Genomic DNA, 18,947 nt, shown 5'->3' with positions numbered 1-18,947 from the left:
ACACTTCTTACAGAATTCTTTGAATTCATTCCCATAGAATTATCCACCATTATCTGTCCTCAAAACTTTAATTTTTTTCTATCTAATTTTTCACAAGAGCCTTAAACTCTATAACAACCCTATTTAAAAATCCAAGTAATAAAGTTAATAAAGGAAAAATCAGACTAAGTTCATGGGACACGTATTCGAAGATGAATGTTGGGCAAAAACATAGTGATGGTGATCACTTGTGATTAATAAATGGCTATGGAAATTGGCAAAGGCAAAGAGGCATTAATTGGCATTTTATTTATGAAAATAATGGAAAATAGGAGAAAAGTAAGGTGAAATGTCACATAATTGCATGTGAGGAAAATTGAAGGAAAAATAGATGAAAATGAAGAAAATAGAAGCCTCAATGATAAAAAGGATTGTGAGGATCAATTCATATCTTCTGTCAGTTTAGTCTTTGGCACTCTCATTCTATTCTCTCTCTCTCATACTCTTGCACACTTAGAGTTTTCTTGCAGCATTCTTAGAGGATTGTGGCATACTTTGGATTTGGAGAAGGGAGGTAAAGGAAAAGAAAGAAAGCACAAGAGGACAATGGGATCAACAGCTACAGCGGGTTTGCTTTGCAGGTACCGAGTTGCATGTATGATTTCCTTGCTAGTTTCGGCATACATGGAATATGCATGTGGTTATTTGGTTATGATCTGTCATTGGCATAGAGGATTTCCTGGATTGACAGTTGTTTTGCCTAGCCTTGTCATTTCCTGGATAGCCATGGCATTTTGGATTTTCCCATTTGTTTTCTAACTGGTGCTCATGTTCCTTATGGTTGTGGGTTGAGTTATTAGTTCTTGGAGCCTTGGTTGGACAAATACTCTAGAAGTGGCCCTAAAACATCTTATGTTGAGTTACTAGTCCTTGAAGCCTTGGTTGGAAAAATGCTTTGGAGCCCTTGGTGGGTTGAGTTACTAGTGTTGGAACTGGGTTGGAACAAACACTCTAGAGCCCTGGACAGCTTGGGTAGAAACCAATCTGGTGATGGTTAGTGATGTCCATCCATGAGGTGGAATCACTGGTTGAGGGTTGATGTGGTTTGGCCTCTAAATCCCTAGTTTGGTTTTGGTTGGTTTATTCCGTGAGATCCCACATTCATGCTTGGAATATGGCACAGGGGTGATTGAATGGAAGAGAAATTTGGTCCAGCCCAATCTATGGTCGAGTGGTACGAGTAAGTCCCTAACTTGGTTGGATTTGCATATGTTAATATGATCTATTAATAAGTATTTATGCTTGTTATTATGTGGATTTTATGGTTGTTCTATCATCGTTATTATTCTGATTATATGTTGGTTATAAGCATGGTTTTATGACAGATCTTAGTTATGGCTCTTAACATATTTTGATTAGTAAATGAATGGCTATTAAATGCATGACCTAACACATGTTTTTTCGGCTATTATGAGAGGGAATTATACCTTCTTATTGATTCTCAGATAAGTATGATACCTCTATGTTCAGATATGCATTTATGACCTGTAGATTGTATGTTCATAATGTGTTTAATGAAATGTTTGTCATGGTTAGTCTTGATTAGGTTAATTCCTTGATCAAAATTTGTGTTAAAGGCCTTTTCTTTGTGTCCTTTATCATTTCTGAAAGATCTATCAATTTTTGGACAGAGGTCAAGATCCTAGCCTTGAAAAAGTGGCTCAAATATTGGAGTCACAGGAACAGAACTGAGTAATTTAGTCTGCATTCGTTGGGAGTTAGGCTTATCAATAAGAATGGAAGCTTACATTCGTTGTCTGCCTTGTTATGCAAGTGACTGAGAGCCCAGGTTAGTGGAAAAGAAAGCTAGCTCATGGCTTGGGCACCTAGAGTGGTTTTTTAGCTCCTGGGGGTCCTGTAGCTCCTGAGGAAGGTAGGTGAGGTTTTAGTCTATCAATTCCACTTCCTTAACTGTACCTAGGAGGTTCATCCATATCATAGTAACTCTTCGTCACATATTTATCCTGATGGACCAGTGAACTTGGGTAAGTGTGGGAGGAGGGTGTTACAAATACTTTGAATTTGTCAAAGACTTCATATTTATTCCTCAGGAAATAAATCCATGTACTCCTTGAGAAGCCATCTATAAATGGTACATAATACACATATTTACCCAGTGATGGAGCTGATGTAGGTTCAAACATATCATTGTGCATCAACTGTAATATTCCCTCTAACCTGATAGCACCAAAGGGAAATCTTACCCAATTCTGCTTCCATATAAATAATGTTCACATAGATCAAAATACAGAGACAAATTAGACATACATTCTATCATACCATTACCGTGTAGTTCTCAAAGGCCCTTCTCTCTTATAAGTCCCAATCTTTAATACCACAATACAATCTTTTCTCTATAGACTTGAGAAGTTTTTCCTTCTTCTGCTCCACTCTTAGCAACAATGGAATTGTTGCACCCATCACTAATAGTGCTTCCCAATAGCTTATACAAGTTCCAATCCAAACTCCCCTAAACAATACCATTGTTCCTCAAACCATCCTATAAGTATCATTTTCAAACATTATTTTTACACCTACATAGCTCATATTGCTTACAAAAATTGAATTTCATCCAATATTGGGATGTGTATAACACCAGGGAGTGTTCTAATCCTTCTACCCACTAGCTTCAACTTGACTTTTCCTCCTCCTATGATTCTGGCTATCGATTCATCTCCTAGGGAAGCATCACCACCATCATATATTTCATACTCGTAGCACCACTCTCTCTATAGATTCATTTGAAATGATGTGCCCGAGTCAACCAGCCATGCCTCATGATCTACATGTGTATTTGAAGAAGCCAAATACATATTCCCTCCTTCATCTGAAGAAATTTTTGATTATGTAGAAGGATCATCATTAATATCCCTTCCCTTTCACAATAGTTTTGGATTTAAAATGTTTATTTTAATGGCCTTCTTTTGTGCATCTCCAACATAACTTTATAAATTTTCCTCGAGATTTAGGTCTCCCACTTGAGGATTTATTTTAATTTATATTTTGGGATAATCCTCTTATAAACAAGCACCTATGTTCTAACTTTCCATATTCTTTTGTCTCATATACTTTGATAACAAGGATGAGACTGTATCATTGAAACTCAAGGTAGTTGCATTACTACTTATGGAAATAATTCAACTATCCTATGAGTCTCGTAAAGAACACAAATAACTAATACACTTATCTTCATATGAAATCTTAATATCAACATATAATAGCTAGCTTACCACAATACTGAAGGTGTTTAGATGCTCTATCACCGAGTCTTCATCCCTCATCCTCAGGTTATACAAATTCTTTTGTAGGAACAATTTGTCCAGCAAGGACTTTGACTGATGCAAAGTGCCTAACTTGTTCCATAATTCCTTCATTGTAGCTCCTCCAAAAACAAATTAATAATATTGAATCTGAGAGATACTATCATATTGTGTTATTTTCCTTTTGATCCAACTTAGCCCGTTCTTTTGTCAACATCCATGTTGGTGTAGTGCCCAGATCCACAACAATACATTGATATTTGTCCACTAAGAAATCTTCCTTTTTGAGCTTCCAGAGGTTAAAACTTTGCCCATTGAATTTCTTGATCTCTATCTTTGAACTACTGACCATTTATTTTCACCATAAGAATTGATTCTGAATATATCCCACTATAATAGGGTCTACCATAGGCCTGAGCAAAACCCCTTAGCCACAAAAGGATCTCCTTGAAGCTAAAAAAAAATTGGTACCAAATGTAGTTTCTAATTCTATAAAGTTAATTGTTGCAAACAAATTATTAATAAAACAGAAAATATGCAACAAAAAACATATACATTAACACAAATATTTTACCCTGGAAACCAAAAACAAAGAAAATGAGAAAGAGTTTTCAATATATTATTTTGTATATTATTACAATACAATATATATCCCAAGGCATCAATAAACTACCAATCCATTTAATTTGGATTAGAATACAACCATAGTTCCTTGACTGAAACTACAAAACCATGGAAAAAACCCCATGCACCACAAAATCGCTAAAGGAGAAATTGTGTGTCGATAACCACCAAAATCATACACAAAAAGTGGCCCACCCAAAAAAAAAAATGGGGGGGAATGCAAGGGACCTTCCACCCCACTACAAACCCCCCAAGAAGGGGGGCTTCGCCCCTATTGCACCCAATGCAACGTGGAGGTAATCGTGTAAAGAATAAAACACATAACCAACAATTTTTTAAACATATCATGCACAAGTTTGAAGCTTCATTACGAGTATGATTTGGTGACTTTATATGTTTTCTTGACATTTTAGTGATGTATTAAATAGGGTGATTGTTAAAATACTTTAACTAGTTTTTTTAATCTTTTATATATCTTGATAATGAATATTTTCATCTCTAAACCTTTTCCCCTTAGGAAGGAATTTTGGTTCTAGTAACTAAGGTTTGTTTATGTGCACAATGCAATTTTAGTTTGCACTTTTCCAAGTCACTTTACAAAAAAGACGTAATTTTTTGTTGTTTTTTCCAACATAATATAATTTTATTACCCATTTAATAAAATTATGATCTTTTCCTTATTAAAAAATAAATAAATAAATAAAATGAATAAATGGAATGATGTAAATGACCTAGATGGACCACATACTCTATAGCAATGCAACTTGCATAGCATAATGAGCATTGAGTCTCATGATGAGAAACACTCATCACATTGAGTTACTACACCAAAATTGCCCTGATCCTTTAGACAACACAATGTTTCCTATCTATACACCAGATATATACCATAAAACAAAATCAAACTAGATGTTTCCCATTTGAGTATTCTAATTTTTTGTTGTTCCCCATGGAGGGTGTCCATCTACCATGCCCTACAACACATGGGATTATGGTACCACAACATAATGGAAGGAAGTAGGTTGCCTCCACCTGGCAGCCTGCATGGCCACCCTGTTGCTGCACAGGATGAAACAAAATTGGAAACTTAATGTATGTAACACCAAAACATACTGAAAGCGTGCAAAAAAATAGGAAGGTACAAAGGTGTAGTGGTCCACACATTCCATGACACAGGGAATCAATCATGGATGAATATAAGTCGAGGCAATCCCATCATGTAGAGAAATGGAGAGAAGGTAAGGGCTCAACAAGCAAGAAGCACTTCAAACCATTTATAGTGAACCAACCATGATAGGAAGTGATCAAGTTCGAAAACTAAAGCCTGAAAACACTATTTCATGAGTCCATAAGCTATGACCATTCACGTCCATATTGACAGCGCTATGCTTATCTCAATTCTATGTGTCACTCCTCACTACAGGACCTTCTCTCTCAGGTTCAACTTTTTTATGCTTTTGCCCTACAATTCTATCTTGATTCTGCATAATTTTTTCATATTCTCTATCTTCTATAAGCTCCTTTTACTTTTGGATTTCTCTACTTTTCCTAGGGCTTGTGTATTTGGAAGGTTTCATTTTTCCTACATCTCTCTAAATTACCCCCCTGATCCTCTATTTTTCCCCTGTTGATTGATGGTGCTCTCACTAGTTACCCCTCTTGACCTGGCCCATCCTTCATTGTTCAACTCCTTTGTTCTAGCTTCTCCTTCCTTCACCTTGTCCTGCTTTATTTCTCCCTGCTCTTCTTTGCTCTACTACCGCGTCTCTCCCAACTTTGTTCTATTAGTTAATTTCCCTAACGCTCATATGGTCAGGTGTCATCTTGTTAGCCCTCTTGTCATGGAAAAAGTGGACAACTTTAGCCTCCCCCCTCTCCTGATTTTTTTGCCCCAACTCTTCGAGGCTCTTGAGGGCAATCCTCTGCCAGGGTGGTCATGGCAAGATATAACGATATCATCACTAAAGTTATCCAAAGATAAATATCTTACATAGAGGATCAAGTTAGACAATCCCGAAGGTTCATCCCAAACACACATATTGATCAAGAGACCAGAGATTGGATACCTAATGTAGGAAACTCCACCAAAGCCAAAGCTTTGGCTTATATTAAATTTGTCAACCTATACTAACACATAAAAAAATCTAATGGGAAGAGTTCTCATAGATAGAGATGACACTCAATAGGAAATTCACATTTGTATGGATAAGCTTATGGAAAAAATGGACAACATTAACAAGAAAATCACACTCTCAACTAAGAAAATCATAGGCATAAACTCTTCAATCTCAAACACATATGGTGAACCCAAACCGCTAGATCAAGTAAACAATTTGGTTGAATGATAGGTTGCATGGCACATACTCATTCCCATAGTATAATTTCCAGCAGTGCAACAATGTCGTTTAGTTTATGCAATATTTTCTTTGTAGATCCTTTTTACATTTTTTTTCTTGTCAGTTTAGTAGATGATGAAAAATAGGAACAATCTTAAAATAAATTATTTATGCTCCTAGTATGGGTTCCCTAGTGGTAGACTCGTAGAAACAATCACTATTGTAAATTTATGGTTTTAGAAGTAATATAGATTCTCTGACCTTATTAAAAAAAAACAATCAAATTGCTTGTTGTTGTTCACTCGTGAGATTCATCCATGCACTTATTGATATGTCTAAGAGTGCATAATGGAAACATTCTTAGTTATGATAATCTAACCTACTTAAATATTTTAGTGAATGGATTAGATGTGTGGTTTCAAATCTCGATGATCCATAGAAAAGGTTCTATTTTATGCCATAATAACAATATGGAACTAAAATTTTGAAGAGGATCCTTTATAGATGCACAAAAAGGGAAAACATTAATAATAAACAACATAAGTTCTCTAAAAGAGAGTGGTGTTGGCATATAATATTGGAAGAAAACATTTGAGAATGTAAATATAGTTGATTTTTTAAAACAAAATAATATTGTATGCAAATGAATAAAAGTAAGATCATGATAATGATCAACGTAAGTGCTCCAAGTAGAAAATATTCTAGCATAAGAAAACAAAATTAGTCAAGGTGCTTCATGAAAGGAAACGATTAACATGTTAAGTTAATGAAATCAAGAAGTTCCATTAACACAAGAAAACTTCTATACATCGATCTTGGCCAAAAAGAATATGACTAGGTACTCATTTATAATAATAAAAATCTTTACTCAATGTATCCCCTAATGTTACATTTGGGTGTTTGTTGTTAAACAACACAGATATAATGGACCAGATATGAAAGATAAACGCGAATTGCATTTATTCACAGAGATTTAAATATTTATACATTTCCTTGTGACCCTTGGTCTTCATATACCAAGCGATCTCTTAGACTCCAGTGATTGTTCACATTCCACACCAACCCTTAGCGGATTAGGTGTCCAACATTCCCCCCTTAATCTGAAGGGGTATATACGAGTCCAAGAAGACAGCTATAATACAAAAATACAATAATGCATGACAACAAAAAGTTGAATGTGTTCTCTGAGATGATGGTATAAGGTGGGAGAACTTCAGGTCTCAACCGACAGTGGTTTAGGGATTGTTATGTGTAATTTACAATTGCAGACAAAGGTGAATTCCCTAGACCTAGTGGACTAGTCTAGAACAACATATGACAAAGAAGATAGATTTTCCGTAGAGAAGTTAGAGAATGGGAAAGAAGCCTGCCTCAAATTTGTGGCAAACTTTCCTTCCTCCTCGCTTGTAAGCTCCAATTGTAGATCCAAGTAAAATAATTAGAACTTGCACACATGACTAAAATAATAAAAGGATCTACAACAACCAAAGAGCATAGTCTAACATATCTATTCAATGAATTAGCAAGGCATTGAAATATATGAATGTAAACATAACACAACACATATAGGAAAATAAGATACTCTTTGCATTAATAGAATTAGGAAAGAGTTTACCACGATAAATAGTAGTTGATTTTGTATATGTCTCCCCAAGTTGACTTGTCCTTCCTTGTCACAAAGAACACCTCAACATCAACCCTAATGCATGAATATAATGACTCCTTTAGGTTCAATACAATAACATAAGGGTACAATCAATCTCCAAAATCCAACCCTGATGCTATGGATAGTAGTAAATTTATAGGAGAGAGATGGCAGCTTAGGATTTACCATAATGAGCTTGAGATCCACTTTTGATGGGAAGGTGAGCTCAAGGGATAAGAGGTGAACTCTCCAAGGTAGGATCAAATAGGATTTGATCTTCTTATCCATGGTAAATGGCTAAAACAACCCTTGGAAGCTTCTGGAAGAGGAAGCTTCAGAATTATTTTGTATTTTCCAAAATTTCTTGAATCAACGCACCTACTGAAAGGAGGAACTAATGCTAACCAGCATTGGTGCAAAAGGGAGAAACTAGCACTAAACGTAGGTGGATAAAGGGACAAGGTGTGTTGGGGATAAAAACATTGATTTTGAGTTATTAATCCTAGAAACTCAACTTTTTAGAAAGCTCATTCTTAGGGATTTGTGAAGGGATTATGACAAAATGTTCACGGATGTTGACTGATCTAGTTTGCAGGCCTATTTACCAGATGTGACAAAATGGCCTATAATAGATTGCCTCCTAAAGTACAAATTCTGAAATGCCAGTTAATGACTGAAGTGCTTTACCTTGTGACAAATCTAGGTCAAGAACAACTAGTCGAGATAAACATATCTTACAATATATATTTTATCATGATATCTTTACTTAGGGAGGCATACCCATACTCAGCACATAAGCTAACATTACATGTACAATGATCAAGAAGTCACGTCCATTGATGATAGAGAGTGGACCCATGCCTGGATCACTGTCTGTATGATCATAGTCATCGTACTCTGTAATCTTGTATTATTCCTGAAATCACAGCCCGGGCTAATGAAACTAGACCTGGAGTCTTCTATCGTGTTCACTCGGTCGTCCAATGTACGATTCTAACCATGCGAATGAATGAGCTGAAGTCAAACATGGTAGACACCATTTGATTATCGGCTAATGATGGAATCCATCAACAAACACAAGAGAAACTATCGATGTTGTTAATGGCTCTCAAGGTACCAAAGTACAATCTGTATGGTGTGAATGGATGAGTCGAAGTCGAACAACACACACATAATCTTTCGGTAGAAGGCCAATGATGAAAATTTGTCACCGAGAGCTAGGAAACTTGTTATTGATGTATGCAAGCCCCAAGATATCGAAGGGAGTTTCTAAGTCAACTTCTTGGATAATGAGTTGATGTCGACAGGAAGTGACCCGTCACAAGAGGGCCTTGATGTATCCCTGATCAACGACATGAAACGGGTTTCAAGATTTGAGATTAAATGATGTTGATATAGAACTGGTTCAGGAAAGACATACATGAATGAAGGCTTAGTAGTATTGTAGAAGATACCAACTAAATGACTTCTCTTGAACATATCGGCAACACTGAATGGAGTTGGCAGCGTTGACCCAAAACCAAAAATGGACGCTTTGATATGGTGTGTTGAATCAAAAAGATAAGAAGATTTCCCAACCCAACAGCCACGAAGATGAAGTGAAAGAGTGTCATGTTCAAGAGAGACACACTACCATTAATAGGTATAGTACCATTGTTTTTCCAATTTCCCCAACCATTTATGGTCATTACCTCTTTATTTTTTAACAAGCTTGAGGAGGATAACATATGCTTGATCTGTAACTTCATCCTTCGGATGAATCCCTCTGAGTATATTTAATGAACCCTGAGAGGGACTAGTTTGGTCTCATCATGTTTGATGAATCCATTTTTGTTTGTTGTTTTTATGAGTACAGCGAAGGTGATCGAGCAACCATCTAAGTATTGAGAAACTGTGGGCTTCTCAAATTCTTTTGGCTTCCTAGGATGAGACAATAGATGGAACTGTTAGAGTATCTTGTCTGGGCATGGGATGTGCAGGCACAATCCTTCAAACTTGGATCACATATACTCAACATAAAGTTAGAAGACATTTATTTCTTGACTAGTTTATTTAGGAAAGGTTCTCCTATCTCACTATCTGGTTTGAGAAGGGGTGGAGAAACTGTCAAGGATTATATTGTTGCACATTGTAGACCTCGATCCCATCCAACAAAAGATGGAAAATTGAGATAAAGGATGTGGTCTATTTTCCTCTTTGTTTTCCTCTCAGAACAATACTATTTTTTACACAGTAATTTGTCACTACCTTCATCCCAGTCTTCCTACTATGTCATGAGTCCAAAATCATTCATGCTCGTGCTCTCTAATGTTGCCAAACGACCCACTTTTCCAAAGGTTTCTGCCTCATCGCTTCTGTTGGCCAAATAAATGTGCTAAAGGGCACTCCAAAACTGTCAAGAAGCGTTGCCATCGCGGAAGTACACGTGATTCCCGCCATGGTCAAATTTCATGTGCCAACGCCACTGTCGCTTGTGGTTTCCCGCGATGACCTAACTATCTCCATTATGTAATAATGATGTCAGTGCGGTAGACTAGTTATGTGCCCACGATGATCTAGTTTGGGCGAATTTGTTCCAACAGTCGGCCTTCCAGATGACTCCAGACCTAGTCGTTGGCCTAGTTTATGTCGCCCTCCTTTCTCTGGCATGGTTGTTCCGTCATTTGTGCTACCTTCCTTGGAGATAAGCTCATCCTCCCACCTTTCATGGAGACTCCTTCTCCTATTTAAACTCTCACCATTGCTATGTGCTGCTAGTTTTTTTGGAATTCTTAATCTTTGGAGTGTTGCTGATAGTACTGTGAGTTTGCTAGATAGCTGGTGTGAGTGTGACAAGTGTGGGTTTGTTGATAGCTTGAGGAAGGTTGTGAAGTTCCTTTGATCTTGTGTAAAACTTGTGAGTGGGAGAGACTTGTATGGTGGGAGATCCATCTTCATAGAGTGAATGCTTGAAGAACATGTTGGCTGGATCCCTCTGAAGAAGGCCGACTGTTGGAACAAATTCGCCCAAACTGGATCATCGCGGGCACATAACTGGTCTGCCGCACTGACATCGCTATTACATAATGGAGATAGTCAGGTCATCGCGGGAAACCACAAGCGACAGTGGCGTTGGCACATGAACTTTGACCATCACAGGAATCACATGTACTTCCGCGATGGTAGTGCTTCTTGACAGTTTTGGAGCGCCCTTCAACGTGTTTATTTGGCCAACAGATGCGATGAGGCAGAAACCTTTGGAAAAGTGGGTCATTTGGCAACATCAGAGAGCATGAGCATGAATGATTTTGGACTCATGACACAGTAGGAAGACTGGGATGAAGGCAGTGACAAATTACTGTGTAACACTATTCCTTATTGTTAGATTAGTCGATAAGGCCACCTTGCATTTGGATAACAGATCCCAAATGCAATACACATTAAAGTGCATAGAGCCGATAGTGTTCAACTGGAGCGAAGGGGTATTGGAAACATGAAAGAACAACTCACCAAGGAAAAAGATGGGTGATGGAAAAACTTTGGGTATGGTTCCATTTTTATTTCATTCGCATTACTCCATCCACACCATATCTCACTCGAGCTTCCGAATCCTAGAGCTCCACAGATGAGGCAGTGGGTAGAACTCGTTTCTAGACATGCAGGTCCACCTTCCATGAGTTTCACACATGTCTTCTTTTGATGGCTCCGTAAGCAGCTCATTATGGTTGAAAACTATCCATATGTAGCAATGGACTACCACGGAGATCCAGAGCTCATGCTACTTGAAGGCGAGCAATGGAGTGCCATAGGTAAAACAAAATCATTTTGATTTATTTTTTTGAGTTTTACAATTTTTTTGGTATTTTTCATGTATCCAAGACTAACTATTGATTTTTACATGTAGAAATTGGACCCGTTCGACCAATGGGTTCATCTTATCTTCAGCGTGTTGGAGACCCAAATCGAGCACAGTTTGGAGTACAGGTTGTTGCAGGGCCACGGGAGGTATTGCAGGATCTCAATGTGGCTAAGACTCTCGCAGAGGTTGAGAAACATATTGAGGGATTGACCCAGGGCATATCAGAGACTAGGGTTAATCAGATCCCTATGAGACTACATCACCATACTATATGAGTTCCCAATCATATTACCCAGAAATTGTGCAAAGTATCTCACGCAATTGTCTGTTATCATGAGCACCATCAGGATTAGTCTACTAGGAGGTTTACAGGGCCATATTTTGGCTACATGTATTTTTTATATGATAGGTCATGTGGCCATATTTGTCTTGGGCACATCGTTTTGTAAAACCAAACTTTTATATATATACGGTTATCTACCTATCGGTGTTTCTTTATGTTTTCTATTATCTTGTTCAATTTATGTGATGTGAATTGAAAATAATTAACATATGTGGCAAATTTCTATCTAAAACATGATTTTCCAATGCATCTGTTAATGTGTTTAGACTTCTAGGAATGTGTTGATATTGGATATAATCAAAATTTCTTTCGAGAAGGTGGACCCTTAAGAACATATGAAGCATGGTTGGACTTCTAACTGAATATACATTAGTCAAGTGTAGTACTACAAGTTGTGAGTTAAGTCTGAAAACTATACAGTGGATACTATGATAAATAGCATCAGACAATAGCTCTATCACTACGCTATACTCATCGATGTTATTGGTAGAGATACCAATGAAAATCCCTTATAAACTCACTAACTCACCATTTAGAGCAAATATAACCCATGCTACGGAGGAAAGGTTTCGAGTACTATGACTAGCGCCATCAGCATAACCAACATATGGATGAATGGATGCCGACATCTACAAACCAAATGTAAAGCAAGATTAATGGAGATGGTAGGAAACTATGAAGGGAACACACTGCAAACACATTCAACATACATATAAACAATATGTATATAGCAAACTATGCAAAAATGGCTTAATCATAGTATTTCTTGAGGTATAACCCATTTCTGGGTTGCGCCAATGGAACTCCATCGAAATCAATAAGCTCATACACCCCTTTAGCAAGACCATGTTTAACAATGTACGAGCTAGCCACATTGGCTCAAACTTTCCAGACCCTACCTTATCACACTCTTGATTGTACAATAGGACAAGGTATCCTTCTGTTCATGGTGCTAGATCCGCCAACATGTCAGGGGATCTTCCTGGTAAGAAGTCCCAACTAGACCTTAGACCGTTTGGTGTAGGAGTCCCAGAAGTGGGTCATATGGTATCTCCTTGACCGCGGTTGCGCACAGAGGCAAGTAAGATGTCCCTGTTGGTAGAAAAGGTGTGACATATGCAGCGAGTCAAGGAAGGTGCATGAACAGTTCTAACACACGTAGGGGAGGTGAGTGTGCCCCTTGGAAACTTGTGAAAGCACGAAGTTAAGAAGGGAGCACACGAGGTAAGATGCATTACAAACTGGAAGGAAAGTAAGCTAGCAATCCAAAGTGATGGTTAAATCAACAGCACATTTTAGTAAGATTCATACATACTTATACAGAGAAGTCTATGCGTGCATGCGTAAGCAAACATATACATATATCATTAGAGTAAACAAGTTAGTTGAAATACAATAACATATTGATCAGCCTCGGTATTGCAAGAAGAATGTCGCAACTCCCAAGGCTACTGACTTTAATTATCAATCCGGTGTTCGTACAAACTTAAGAGGTATCGGCACTATATGTGCGGCATACAATGTGTCCTTCCTTTGTTGTCATGATGTAATGGAGTGCATGTACTGAAGTCAAATCCTAAACTAATTGCAGAAAATGAAATGTTCGAAATGGAACCTTAACCTATTGCAAGAAATAAAGTACAAGGAAAGAGATTGAAATCAAATGCTAAAACACACCATTTTCTAACTAACTGCTAAGAGGCTTTGCTTCAAAAGAATGCTAAGTTAACATGTATGCAATCTTACTATCCTAAGCATGCATATTCAAACCATCAAACCTTCTACTGTTGTGCATGAGAATGAATAAAATAAATATGTTTTTCCTTTTGTCTTTTTTTCATGTGAGAGTGTGAAAGCTAATCTCTTTTGGTGATGTGGAAGGTGGCTTGGAGATTATAGTGAATGGTCAGAAGGCTTGGGGGACAAGTAGGAATCCTTTGCTAGCTTCCTAGAGGCTTTTTCCTCAATTCGGCCTCAAGACAAGCCACTACAGGAAAACCTATAGGATACAGCCGAGAGAAAATGGATGGATGTTGAAGGCGATGGAAAGCTTAGGGAAGGTGGTTGGTGGATGGAATGAGGAAAGGGAGTGCCTAGGACCACTTCAGAACTCAAAACCAAAGTTGGGAGATGGTCAGATTTTCTCAAAAAGATTGGAGAAGTTTCCTTATGAAATGATGAAATTGGTGAGGGTTTAGTGAAAGAAAGTGAGGACCATAGGTGGATGAAGTTGGGATGAGGTTGCTGACTATGAAATCTCTTTGTACTCCTGAAACACCTGCACTGCATCAAACATTGATATTTACCCAAAAATCATGCAAACAAGTAGAATTTCAATTATCTAAAGGAAACATAGTTTCATGAGCTATTTGTCTACTTCATGCATGAGGAAAACTTTGTAGAATGATATAAAACATTGATGAGATCTAATGGAAGAGTGAAGATAGAAGAAATGGAAATCAAATCCTACCCTTGAAAACTAGAAAAATGCTGACCTAAGTGTGGATAAAGAGGGTTAAAATGGTCTTGATGGCATGGAGGTCAAGTAGAGGCTAATCCCAGCTTCAATGATGGTTTTTCTCAAATCGGGCTCAAAACAGGCTTTCCTACATGATGCTACAGTGATTTCCTACAGGATGTAGAGATTTATTATAATTCATCAAATGACCAAACAACTCAAATCCAAATTGTATGGGACAAATTTTTTTATTAACTATGATGTCTTAAGTCCCCATTCCAAGTGGAATCACTCAAAAATACCTCTGTTAACCCATGCTAAAAAATAGAAAAACATTACTAGTCGAAAATCTAGAAATTCGAGAACTAGTAAGCTAGTAAATCTAAAATATGCCTAATCAAATCAAGTGCAAATACAATGGGGAAATTTTTTCTATGAACTAGAATGTTTTTGTGATCTAATTCAAGTGAAACCAACGCGATTGAAGCTTGTTAGCATTCTCTAAAAAATAGCAGAAATTTATTGTTCTTTGATCAAAAGGAAGTCCAGCAATCTACATTTGGGATTAAGAAGACTAATCCAAGCAGCTCAATGATTACTATGAACTTCCAAAGATTTTCCAACGATGAAATAATTCTTTTGATTCTGCAAAATAACTTACATTAACCATTTAACTCAATCCTACAACAAGAAATTATTAATACTAAATGCAGAAATAGAAAGAAATAAAAACTAGAGATGCATGTGAATAAGCAATGAAAAGAAGGAAAGAAAATGATACAAATGGGCTCTGAGGTTCATGGGATGGTCAAGCCCAAGGAAAATCAGAGACCTATGGAGGAGAACAAGATTTAGAATCTGAACATGACACCAATCTTCATTATTTTCATCAATAGAATTACATCCCTGCAAGAAAATACAATGGAGCTGCAAAAATACGAGTTCTCTCCACAAGAAGACTGATAAAAAATCTCTCCCTAGAGGCAAATTTGACTTGGTACCTATACAAAATGATTAGAAATCATTCCCCATGAATGGAGGAAGCTGTAGGAATTTACAAGGTAAGTTCCTCAGAAAGAACACCAAAAGGACACCGCTCACAACCAGATCACAGATCAATACACTAGTATTTTTGACGTGGTTAAAACCCTCAAAGAGGGAAACAGTCCATGGCCTGCACCAACGTGGCTACTACAGGCAATTTATTAATCAAAGAATGAAAATTTACATAAGCTTCTCTCATGCACGGATTTCCCGAACAATGACCCTCCATGCGCTTTAAATAGAACTCATGGACCAATCGGGTGTCAAGCCACAGATCAAGTGTCGGTAATACCGAGGAGAGAATGAACCGTCGGATCACTACATATCGTGACCGTCGGATTGTAAGTTACAAAATGTACAACGGTAAAGAAACACACTTTACCTAACTCTATACCTAACTCTAAACTAGACCAAGTTGTACTTAACTATTTCCTATGTGTCGGAATATCCTAACATCCCCCCTTAAGAACAACTTGGGATAGGATTGAAGGATTTACAAATATGACACAATAGGAGAAGGAAGGAGGCACTAGAGCCTATCCCCCCTTATTGACAACTTCCTGAACTCCAAGAATATATCGAAGTTGAGTGAACTTCGCCTCTGTGAGAGCCTTTGTGAAGATGTCTGCAACCTGATCATCTGTTGAACAATATTGCACTTCAAGAACATGGTCATGAATGAGCTTTCTGATGAAGTGCATGTGTATTCAATGTGTTTGCTGCGCTGAGTGAAGACATAACCGGCAGTAGACTTCCGATCATCAGGGTCACCAGCCCAATCAGAATCAGTGAAACCAACTAATAGAGGAGCTGCTTTGGCACTGTAATGAATCCCAAACTGTACTGTACCTCGAACATAACGAAGTATTCTTTTAGCTGCTTTCCAATGACTTTCACGGGGGTTTTTCATAAAACGAGCAACAAGGCCAACAGCAAAGGAAAGGTCAGGACGAGTATGGGTTAAATACAAGAGTTTTCCTACAAGTTGACGGTATAAGGTAGCGTCAACTTCAGGAGAAGTACAAGAGACTGAAAGTTTGACTCCAGACTGAAAGGGAGAAGGGGCTGGCTTACAGTCTTCCATGTGAAAATGACGAAGAATATCACAAGCATACTTGGACTGGGAAAGGAAAATACCCTCCTTGGATTGCAAGACTTGAAGACCGAGAAAATAGTGTAAGTGTCCTAAGTCTGTCATTTCAAATTTATTTTTAAGGCTAGACTTCACATGGTTTATAAGATTGGGATCACTACCAGTAAGAATAAGATCATTAACATAAAGAACAAGGATGATAAGAGAGTTGCCCACTTTCTTGGTGTAGACAGTATTGTCAGAATAACACCTAGAAAAGCCAGATTCTAAAAGAAAGCTATCCATTTTGGCATACCAAGCCCGAGGAGCTTGCTTGAGACCATAAAGGGATTTCTTAAGTCGACAAACAAGGCTGGAGTCTGTTTGTATGAAGCCAATGGGTTGTTCCATATAGATTTCTTCCTGCAAGTCCCCATGCAAGAAGGCAGATTTAACATCCATCTGATGGACTTCCCATTTTAAAGAGGCAGCAAGGAAAAGAACAAAGCGGATAGAGTTCATTTTGGCAACAGGGGAGAAGGTTTCAGTGTAGTCAATGCCTTCAAGCTGTGAAAAGCCCTTAGCAACAAGATGAGCTTTATGTTTATCAACTTTCCCATCTGGTCCATACTTGGTTCTGTATACCCATTTACATCTAACAAGTTTGCGTCCCTTTGGTAGAGGAACAAGATCCCATGTATCATTTATCAACAATGAATGATATTCTTCATTCATAGCTGCTTCCCAATGTGGATGGCCTGAAGCTTCTGCAAAAGTGTCAGGATCATGATTTACTGGAGCTTGAGCCAGTAAAGAAGAGGCTCTTTCAAACTGAGAACGTGTACGTCGTTGATCTGTAGGATCACCGGCAAGATCACCTGCTGCATCCCGAGTAGCACGGACCCATCTTGGAAGTTGAGGATCCTGAGAAGGTGGGGGAGGATTATCATCCTCACTTTCATCATCTGAAGAAGAAATGTTTTCAAAAGTAGAAGAGATAGGAAGAGGTGGCACATCCGCCGGACTAGGCTCGCAGGCCGATTTATTTTCATCAAATTTTACATCTCTTCTAATGATAACATTTTTGGACTTAAATGGAATAAGTCTATAACCTTTTACATCTTCATAATATCCAACAAAAGTACATTTCTCACTCTTAGGTTCTAAAGCTTTATGCTTTTCATCTGGAATATGGGCCCATGCTTCACTTCCAAAAACACGAAAGTGACTTACATCTGGTTTAATGGAGCTCCAAGCTTCTTCTGGAGTGATATTCTCTAGAACCTTAGTAGGAGTGCGATTGATTATATAATTTACACAATTGATTGCTTCGGCCCAAAAACTAAGACTGATTCCTTTAGATTGCAGCATACAATTAGCCATTTCCTTTAAGGTGTGATTTTTCCTTTCAGCTACACCATTTTGTTGTGGAGTGTATGGAACAGTATGTTGCATTTGAATTCCATTTTCGGTGCAAAAGTTGATGAATGTGTTTTTAACATATTCTCCACCATTATCAGTTCTTAGCTTAAGAATTTGATGTCCAGATTGTTTTTCAACAAAGGCTTTGAAGGCCAAAAATGTGTTAAATACTTCGCTCTTGAGTTTTAAGAAGTATACCCAAGTGCGTCTGGAGAAATCATCAATGAAAGTTAAGAAATACTTGCAGCCAGAGAATGAAGCAACAGGAAGTGGACCACATAAATCACTGTGCACAAGCTGTAAAGGGGCTGAGGCGTGCCAAGAGGCACGTTTGTCAAAACTGTCCCGATGATGTTTTCCGAGTACACATCCGGAACAAACACCATCTCTGCAAGATACCATAGGAAGACCTGTCACCATATTTTCTTTACATAGATGCTGAAGGGAGCGATAGTTTAAGTGACCAAATCGCTCATGCCAAAGTTTGCTCACTTCATTATTATGAGCAACAAATACTGAGGGAAGATTTGATGACCCAAAGTTGTGAAACTTATACAACCTTGTGGAATCATCAGCAATACCAGTAGCTAGAATCTGTTTAGGATCTCTTAGATCCTTGATTACAACATCATGAGGTGAAAATTCAACAATTTTACCTTCACCTGAATGAGTTATCTGATATACAGATAGAAGGTTGCAGGATAAGGTTGGAACACATAATACATCATTAAACTGACCATTGTCTAGATGAACAGTTCCAGTCCCGACAACATTAAGAGATCTATCATCACCAACATATATATTTTTGGTGTTACAATCATTTAAAGAAGAAAACATGGCTTGGTTTTTGGCCATGTGATAAGAGG

The sequence above is a fragment of the Pinus tabuliformis genome, chromosome J (genome assembly GCF_031772625.1).
Source record: "Pinus tabuliformis cultivar Carrire ecotype Pingquan chromosome J, CPIR1, whole genome shotgun sequence".
Taxonomy (NCBI): domain Eukaryota; kingdom Viridiplantae; phylum Streptophyta; class Pinopsida; order Pinales; family Pinaceae; genus Pinus; species Pinus tabuliformis.
This window is presented reverse-complemented; position numbering follows the sequence as displayed.